Source organism: Paramisgurnus dabryanus, chromosome 12, assembly GCF_030506205.2.
Source record: "Paramisgurnus dabryanus chromosome 12, PD_genome_1.1, whole genome shotgun sequence".
NCBI classification, from domain to species: Eukaryota; Metazoa; Chordata; class Actinopteri; order Cypriniformes; family Cobitidae; genus Paramisgurnus; species Paramisgurnus dabryanus.
Window position 1 is genome coordinate 20,773,156 of NC_133348.1, and position 10,653 is coordinate 20,783,808.

The window sequence follows — 10,653 nt, forward strand, 5'->3', positions numbered from 1 at the left end:
AGATTTATGGAGGATATGAACTTATCAGAGTTGCCCTATGTGGTTACGACTGTTGTTTTTGTTGGGGGAGTATGTAATGCAGAGGGCTGAGCATTCTCATCTGACTGTATATATGTATGAATGTGTGTGTATATGTGTTTGTTTTCACTGTAACCTCTCTACATTCAATATATATAAAGGGGTTTATTAACGAAACGTGTAGTCATTTTGATCTTTTCTGAATTTATGTTTTGGGAAGAAAGTAACTTGGGCTTACTACACTTCTTAAAAATAAAGGTGATTTGGATGTTCTTTATGGAACCATTCATCTAATTCTATGGTATTGTGAAGAAACATAAAAACTGTAAAGAAGTGGTTATAAAACAATATCACTGACTTGAAGACTGTATTCTAGGGGTCTTAAGCTTTTATGTTTTTGCATTATGTGAGTAAGTTTAGTGGTCAAAGTAAGCTTTTGTAAGAAATCTGAGTACAAACGTATACCCTTATAATATTTATTTATTTATTTATTCTGTGCTGTGTATCTTAAATGCAGAAATCGTCAAAATGTGCTTATAATAATCATTGCATAAATTTAGACTTTGTTTTTATATTTAATGAAATGTTGAAAGCTTAGGTTAATAGATAAAATAACAGATATTACATCAGTTGTATTTACAATATACCATGTTGATAAAAAAGCATACTATAGTGATATACATTTTAAACGAAAATCTGACTTTTTCCACGTTTAAGTGCTGTAAGTGGGTCCCGAGTGATTGTATCAACCTAAAAACGTGAAAAAGAACAACCCAGTAACTTTGTTTTAGTAAAGAATTCTCTGCAAACATGTGAAAAAAGGTAATTGAAATTTGACTCCCCTTGTGATGTCAGAAGGGGATAATACCGCCCCTTAATATGCACTATCCAACCACGGCACTGCCATTTAGGACGCACTCACACTATCCAAACCACGCCCAAATGCGTTTGACCCTCAAAGCCTGGTTCGTTTGACAAGTGTGATCGCTCTGTACTGGGCGCAATTTGGTTAATCACGCCCTGGCCGGCTTGCAGAGGTGAGCTCAGGCAAGTTTCACTTGGGCTGGGGTGCGAAAGGCTATAGTGTGAGTGCAATCGCGTCTGAGCCTGATTCAAAAGGAGAGAAGTGAGTTGCGTGACCACTCACCTTCATCTGCCCTTTGAAAAACCTTCATGTGCCTTTCCGATGCGTGCAGCAGGGTTAAGTGAATGCCTGAGCTGAACACGTGATAGACCAACTAGCAATATGAGGCATGTGAGAGGGCTGTGTGTCATTGTGCACCAAACGACTCAGAATAAAAACACAGACTTCATATTACGATGGTACCAGTGTAAAGAGAGCGCTTTACTTCCTGCTTTGTTTAAAACAATCGCATCCTAATGATGAAAGCGCGCCTGGGGTCGGATCAATAAAAGTACAGTGTGAGTGTGTGCTTCTTGGAGAGTAGGGACAATCGTGCTGGGACATGGTTTGGTTTGGATAGTGCAGAAATCAACTCATTTACACACCCAAAAACGGCACATTTTTGCTCAAACCTTCAAAGTGGCAATTTTAACATGCTATAATAAGTTATCTATGGGGTACTTTGAGATAAAACTTCACATACATACTCTGGGGACACCAACGATTTATTTGACATTTTAAAGAAGTCTTATGAACTGTCCGCTATAAATGTATATTTGAGAGGCAAGTCAAACCCTTCCCTTGATCTAAATTAAATATTCTTTATATTTAGTATTTTCAGAGCCTAGTGGTGACTTGGATCTGAGTGCTGAGATATTCTTTGTTTTAAGGCCCTGTAAAGTCGGGACTTCAGCTACCTCGTTGCCTCTGGTAGTGACAGTTTTTGCTGTAAAAGTGCTGCTGTGAGCATGTTCTGAGTGCAACATTCTTGCTCCCCCATGATCCACCAGTGAGCCACTGTCCTGCTTGTTTCCCTCCTGTGTGATAGGGGACAGTGAGGTTGCGCTGAACTCATCCATCACTCTTCTATGCTGAAGTAATCTCCTACGCTCTTGCCTTTGACGGACTTCAGAATTGTCTCTCAGATACTCTCTGGCATCCTCTAATTCTAGTGAAGGTGGGGGTATTTGTGGAACTGCAGGTGGATAATTTTGGGGGAGTGGTACATCCATAACCACATGTCCAACTAAATCTCTCTTGTGTTGTGTAAACTCAATGTATCTTTTTACCTTTGGCAGCTGATTAAAAGAGGAACCCATTTGTTGGTAGAAATTATCATCATTTGGTTTAACATCTTTTGGTTTATCAGATGAAGTGTTTGACCTCCTTGTTTCTTGTACTACACTTTGAGCAGTTGTTGGTCGAGCAGGTGAATGTTGTTCTGACTGTGTAAAATGAATATATCTCTTAACTTTTGGTAGTGTATTAAGAGATGGTCCTGTTTGTCCCTTAAAATTCTCTTCCTTAGCAGTAATTATGACATTTTCATCAGATGAAGTGCTTGACCCCCTTGTTTCTTGAACTACCCCAGATATACCGACCGTTTGAGCAGTTGTTGTTTGAGCAGGGGAATGTTGTTCTGACTGTGTAAATTGAATATATCTCTTAACTTTTGGTAGTGTATTAGTAGTTGGTCCTGTTTGCCCCTTAAAATTCTCTTCCTTAGCAGTTATTATGTCATTTTCATCAGATGAAGTGCTTGACCCCCTTGTTTCTTGAACTACCCCAGATATACCAACCCTTTGAGCAGTTGTTGGTCGAGCAGGGGAATGTTGTTCTGACTGTGTAAAATGAATATATCTCTTAACCTTTGGTATTGTCTGAAGAGATGGTCCTGTCTGCATCTTAAAATGGTCTTCTTCAGCAGTTACGCTGACATCATCCTCTGATGAAGTGCTTGACGTCCTTGATTCAGTTTTGTTCTTACTGGTGGCTAATGGTACAACATCCTTAGCTAATATGCTGGATTCAGTTTCTGTCACATTTACAGATTTTATAGGAAATGGTAATGGACCAAGGAAAGCTTTAAATTGTGTGAAATCAATGTATCTCTTTACTTTTGGGATTTTAACAAAGGATCCACCGGTCTCTTCAATCACATCACCTTTAGTAGATAGTTCAACATCATCCTCAGATGAAGTGCTTGATTTCCTTGTTTCTTGAACTACCACAGGTTTGCTGACCCTTTGGGAAGTTGTTGAATGAACAGAGGACTGACTTTCACGCTGTGTAAAATTAATATACCTCTTAACTTTTGGTATTCCTTCAGTTTGCACCAAGAATTTGTCTTTTTCAGCAATAACTTTAGTGTCATCCTCAGATGAAGTGCTGGGTTTTCTTGATTCTAAATTTGTTTTTTCCACAAGTGTTACATGTGGTATATTTACAGAAGTGGTGGGTGATACAACAGAGGGATGAGACACAGATTGTTTAAATTGAAGATATCTCTTTACTTCTGGTAGTCTACCTAAAGAGACACCTGTTTTTTCAAAGAATTCTTTTTCCTTTGCTGTAGGACTGTCCTCATCTTCAGATGAACTGCAGGACTGAATCGATTTTATTTCTGCTCCAGTTGTGGGCTTAATTTTTGTTGAAGGACTGGGCACTGACATAATTGGGGAGGTAGGTTCAAGCTGCTTAAATTTAATGTATCTTTTTACTTTGGAAACCCCATCTAAAGATACTTTGAAGTCATCTTTCTTAGTTGTCAGTTCATCTTCAGATGATGTGCTAGATCTTTTTGCTTCCACTCTTACGTCTTTGTTTATTGAAGAAGATGATGTTGGCAGAATTGGAGAATGAGGTTCAGACTGCTTAAAATGAATATATCTTTTTACTTTTGGAATTCCTTCAACAGAAACCTTTGTTTGTTTAAAGTAACTAGCTTCTTCGGGGGATGTGTCAACTTTAGCTTCTGATTTCACATCCATCTCAGATGTGACATTGCTCTTTGTTGATGATTGAGAGGGAGATACACTTATTGTCTCAGTGAAATTATCCTCTTCAGACGAAGATTTGATATCCTATTCGGATGATGAACTTGACTTTCTTGACTGAGTTGGTGCCACTCCTTTTGGGGAGATGCTTTGGTTGTTCAACTGCTGTGTTGGGGAATAAGGTTCAGTGTGTGAGAATGCAATGTATCTTTTTACTTTTGGTAGTCCATAAACGTTTTCACCTTCAGTGGGTTGTTTGACATCATTCGCAGATGAGGAACTGGATTGCTTTGACTCAGCGCTTGCTATCAAGTCAGGTGTGGCTCCATTTTTTCGAGGAGGAAATGGCAATTGGGCTTGAGAATGAGGATCAGAATAAGAAAACTGAAGGTATCGCTTCACTTTTGGTGGTTGATCAAGGGATAAACGCTGTCCCAAGATGTCCTTTTCATACTTTTGACTGACACTACCTTCATCAGATGAGGAACTAAGGCTAGATCTTCTGGATTCAAATTCTTTCTTGTTCTCATGTTTGTTTCCTTTGTTATCTAAGGGAATAGATGATGATTGATCTGGTAACTGAGGATTAGATATAGTAAACAAAAGTGATTTTTTAGGTCTTTTCAAATGATCAAAAGACAATCCAACATGGCCAAAGAAGCTGTCCTCATAGTTGGTTCCTTGATCGATTTCCTCAGTTAACGTTGAGTGACTTTTATAAGCCAGATCAAGAACTACTCCAGGTCTCCTAGTTGTTGACCCACTATGAACATTCCTCTCATCTGTTTCATTTTCACGTTTGCTAAACAATCGAGTACTTAACACTTTCAGTCTTGTTAGGCCTTTATTATGTTTCTTCTCAAATACATCTGTGCTGCTGGAGGAGTTATCAAAGTCAATGTTGAGGACTTTGTCTGATGTTATGGTCCCTCTATTAATCTCAGGTTCTGTTTTAATCTCCAATTTTCTTGGGTACACTGTTAATTGATCTTCATGGTCACTGGAACTCTCACTACTTGATCTATCAGTATCATAGTCTCTGTTCAGTCTGTTTTGTTTTGTCCTATAGCTAGGATGCACATGGTATAGTGGAAGTCCCTCAGGACTGAGGCTTGATGAATACAGTTGTTTTTTGCTATCAGTCAAAGGTATATCTTTTTTGGTTAAGGAAGGTGATGATGTTGTGCCCTCAATTCTAGTCGAAGGACTAAATACTGACAGCGTTTGGGGTGAAGGTTCAATTTCCTTAAATGCTATGTATCTTTTCACTTTTGGTACTTCATCAGAAGACACACCTGTTTTCCTGAACAATATGTTCCCCGCGGATATCAGGTTATCTTCATCTTCAGATGATGTGCTAGATATGCTAGATCCATCTTTATTGGTTGAGGTAGGTAATGTTTGCAGAGTTGGAAAATAAGGTTTAGACTGCTTAAAATTAATATATCTTTTGACTTTTGAAATTCCTTCAATAGAAACCTTTGTTTGTGTTAAGCAACTGGCTTCTTCAGGGGATGTGTCAACTTTAGTTTCTGATTTAACCTCTATCTCAGGTGTGACATTGCTTTTTGTTGAGGATGAAGTCAGGGATGACTGAGCTGAGGGATAAAGTTTAGACTGTGTAAACTGAACATATCGCTTAATCTTTGGCACTGTACCAAGAGACACATCTATCCAGCTACCAAATGCATCTTCATTCTTCCTCTGGGAGTCATCAGTAAGCATTACCTCATCAACACTTTCTTCACGAGTAAAAGTCAAATGTATGTCTGATGGGTCTAAGGTGATTGTCTCTTGTCTGTTAAGAATACCAGAACCATCTTCAGGAGAACTGAATCTTTCTGAATCAATTTTCTTTAGGATCTCTGATTCCTCTTCTAACCCTGGGTTTACCGTATAACTGTTTGGTCCATCACTATCACCGCTTTCACTTGAACTAGAGGAGCTTAATGTGTCAGGGTGGTCATCTACAGAAACTTCTTTACCAAATGGTTTGTTAACCCCAACTACAAGTGAATTAAAGTTTAATTTGCTGGCAGGTGATTCTGTGTTGCCTTGCCTCCATGTGTTATCATCATTTATGGGGTGCCCTAAAGCAGAAGCAGATAGATCTTGAACACTTGATTTTTCAGAGTCTTCGTTAAAAGAAAAGCTTTCTCCACTGTCATTCCAGAACTCTGCATCAAAACCATCAACACTCTGTTCTGTCAAACTGATTGGCCATTCTGTAAATGGTGCTGTAGTAAACCCTGGAACTTTATCTTTTGCTGTTGCTTTATTTTCAGATGTAGGGTCAACACTTTGTTCAGTGGATTCCCTTACTTGACTAGAAACGCTTCTATCCAGAGTTTGCCTTGAGTGAGATGATGATGACGAAGATGATGAGGTACTGGTTCTTCTTGGTTGAGTAACGTCATCTGCATCTGAAATTGGTTGTTGGTTGCTGGTTGTCGCATCTGGAATCGGCTCAAATTCCAGGGCTGTGGTTGAGCTGGGTGACTTATTGTTGGTTACCAAAACATTCACTTCGCCCTCCTGTGTGGTGCTGCTGCTGTTGCTGTTTGCTCTTCCTCTGTGACGATCCACCTCAAGAGCCTGTTGTCTCCATTCAGATGACACATATTTCTGTGTATTCGCATATACAGGCTCAACTTCTGTGTTGCTCTCAGAGGAGCCATCTGAGTGCACATCCTCTACAGTGACATAGTAAGGCATATTACTGTCTCGATTTCCCACTTCTGTGATATCACCAAATGTAACTCTTGATCCCATTCTGACAACTGGTTCTTGGTCATCTGTCTCATAATATCCTTCATTTACATATGGCTGAGGACCAGTGGATAAAGCTCCAGAGGTTGTTGGCGATGGACTGGAGTGTCTCTTCGATCGTATTCTCATGCATAATTTGTCAAACAGTGGTCTCAAAAGAACTCCAAGGATAAAAGCCACAATAAACGTGATGATGACAGAGAGGCAGACAGCAAGAACAAATTCTGACTGGGTTCTGTCTTGTCGTACTAAAGGATTATTCCTCTGCACATTTGTATTTTCTCGCTCAACACTTTCATCTAAGATTGTTGCTGCTTCCCGACGTGGTCTATGGCCACTGCCTTTTGTGTAGACCTTTATATCAAAAACTGATATGTGCTCCCCTTGAAGACCTGAAACACATATATAAAGTCCTTCGTGTTGTTGTGTAATGTCCTCAATTAAAAGCTGTGGTTGGTTATCTGCGACTTGGCCATGTGGAGTCCACCACTGAACTTGCATGAACTCTGGTAAAAAACAAACAAACAGAAAATTAATTAACAAATGTTAAGAAGATACCTGAAAAAGACGAGTTACAAAACAACTTTTGGGTGTGGTTTATATAAACAAGAAATCAAAATTAACACCTTGACTCTCATTGCTGCATGAAATTAATATCTGCGTTCCTTCATCTACAATCATATTATGATGTTGACCAGATGTGCTGTATTCACGTGTAGGACATGTGAGATCTGAGTCCTTCAGATCCAGCAGGTCTTTTCCGGAATAATGGGGTGGGGAATCGCACATCACTGACCAGGAAGCATCAGTATCAAAACCTATCCATCTTCTCAAGGTTCTCAAGTTGCAGTCACACTTCCATCTGTTAAAGGAAATGTTAACCAAAGCATTCAGGCTCCGTACAGATTGGTAGGCAGGGACGGGTATGGTGACCAGCAGGTTGTAGCTCAGATCCAGGACCTGGATGATAAAGTCAATAATATGTCAAATTTCCTAAATGTAACGCTTTATTTGACCTTTATTTTATACATTGATATAATGGTGTCTGTAATGGCTTCAGATATATTTCAAAGGTGGCACAATGGTCAAATGTCCTGATTTGTCATGTGAAGCCCAATTGTTTCATGTTTAATAAGCTGAAGTTACATTTTTCAAACTAAACAATTTCCACTAAGTGTTACATAGTATAAAAAGAGATAAGACACATGTATATAAAGATGGTTTTAATTGCATTATCCCACTAGGGGGCGCACATTCATAAATGACAATGGTCAAAATCAAATACATAAGAGTAATAGTTTTGAAATGATACCTGTAGCTGTTGAAGGCCAATGAAGGCACGTGAGTGAATGTTTCTGATGTGGTTATGCTGGAGATGGAGCTCTTTCAGACTTGTTGAGTTCAGGTCAGCGGGGCCTATCTCAAATATTTGATTATAAGACAGCTGAAGGATCTGCAGGGACTTCAGACAGTTCAGTCCTGAAAATATCAATGACATACTATTTAAGTATTGACAGCCATACATGCATAATCTTTACAGTAAAGTATTCACTAAACGTAATTTGCTTTTAAGAGGGCCTTCTAAAGCAAAACAAAAAAACAGCAAATGCTTTTTGATGATTTGGGTTTTGGTGATCAACGTCCCACACTAGTCAAGGGATCTATTTATGACAAATACTATCCAAAGAGATTTACAGTGTATTCAAGATATACATTTTATCAGCAGGTTTGAAGAGTGCCCTTAAACCCGTAAAATACAAGCACCTGGTTGCAGCAATATATGCAATAGCAATACCTTACATAACATAGCACTTTTACATGCATTGTTTGAAGCAAAAGATAATGTTAAGTATTACAGCTAATATTGCATTACTTGCATTTTTGTAACTAAGATCTATTTACACTACTTACATAAATTACTTCATAAATAAACGATTAAACATTTTAAATAGATGCTTAATCAGCCATACATTTAAATGAATGTATGCCATGAATTAAGTTGTATAGAGTAGATCAATTGTAATAATCAGACAGCAAATGCTGTCTGAAAAAGAGAGATTTTCTGGGCTATTTTAAGATTGAGCGAGGGACTGCTGGACAGGGATTTATCAAAGAACAGAGGAGCTGTGCTGTGAATCACAACAAGCTTAAAGACCAATACAACATCATCTTTCTTAACTCCTTGGAATCTAGTAATGCTTTGCATTATAAAGCACATACTATAAAATAACCTTCCTAGACCATCCCATTCTCTTAAAGTCGACATTTCACAATACTTTTTTAAGATGTCGCATACATTTTTGGTGTCCCCAGTATGTGAGGTTCAAGCTCAAAATAGAATATATATATATAATTGATTTTAAAAACATGTTAAAATTGCTAATTTGTAGATGTGAGCAAAAATTTGCCATTACTGAACAAATTTTTGTAAAACTTTACTAAGTAGTATAATAGCAGTAAAGGCACATTGCTAAGCCTCATAACAGACAATAACACACTGCCCTGTAATACACTTTTTGACACCCAAAGATCAGAATTCAAGGCCGTAATAAACATGACTCTGGAATGTGCTGTAAACAATTATAACCCCATTTACAGCCTGTTATAAGGCGCAGGAATGCCAGTGCCCATCCCTAATGACTAGATGACAGGTGATATTTAACCTGAAGGTGGATCCTCTGACTACTTTAAAAGGAATTTACAAGAAATCATAATCGGATGGAGCAAAGTCCTACTGATGATGCAGTAGTTTAAAATAGGGGAGCGAGAGAGAGAGGAAGAGAGACATTTTGTTAACACAAATGCAAGTGTAAATCAGAAGTCAGAAATTAACTAGTAGATTTTTAGGGCAAATACCTTCCCCTGAGAAGTAAAGATTTTGATTAAAGAGCACATATTTCATTGCATACCGTAGATTACACTCTTTACCTGAAACGCAAGGATTTAAAAAGCCCTGATTGGCCAGCTAATCTGTATGTTGTGATTGGCCTGAATACCTCTGACATCAGCTGGAAATGTGACGCTCCTTACCATGTTCGAAAGATTCGCTCACAATGCAATGCTAAAAGGAGATAACTTACAGGCTGTGAGTTCAAAGCGGGAGGAATTATAATATTGGTGTTGTCTACATCACCAATCCCATGAAGTAAACTGTTGCCAACAATCCGTGTGTTTGTTGTAGTCTAAGAAAGGAGATTTACGTTGGAGACGATAACTCGCGTCATTGTTTACCTGTACCTGTTGCATATAGTTAACATGAACTGATACACACTTAGGGGCTGTTTACACTTGGTATTAAGATGTGTTTTCATTGATTGGATCACAAGTGGACGAGAGAGACACATCACGTTTACACCTGGTATTTAAATCCGTCTCTTTTGTCCACTTTCGACCACTTCTGTCCTGAATACTGTAAGGGTGTGGTCTGTCGAGACGGTGGGCGAGTCTCTCCACTGTCATTTAACTCTTTCCCCGCCATTGACGAGATATCTCGTCAATCTGCAATACCGCTATTCCGCAACTTATAAAAACCGGAAGTATTGCCCTAGGGCAAACAGCTGTATGTCCGTGTATGTTTTAAAAATCGCTCTGCATCTGATCTCTATCAAAAGTCCTTCATAAAAATGGAATTATCTCAGCTTTTTGCTCAAAATTTGGTGTTTTTGATGAAACCTACACATATTTGAGAGGTGATAAAAACAGAACACATGAAGGTAGGATGAAACTGATTTTTTTGTTTGAAAGCAGAGGGTCTGTTCTTTTATTTCATATATTTTATGTTTATATATTTAAAAAGGAGCATTTTCTGGAAGGCATTAAACTTTTGTGAAAATCATGATAAATGCTGGCGGTGAAAGAGTTAAACACGAGCGGGAGTAAAGATGCGGGAGTCCACTGCTTTTGTTGAAGTAAACATGCTGCACAGTTTTTTGTACATGTAGAGCTTTCTGTGAATTTTCAGTGCAA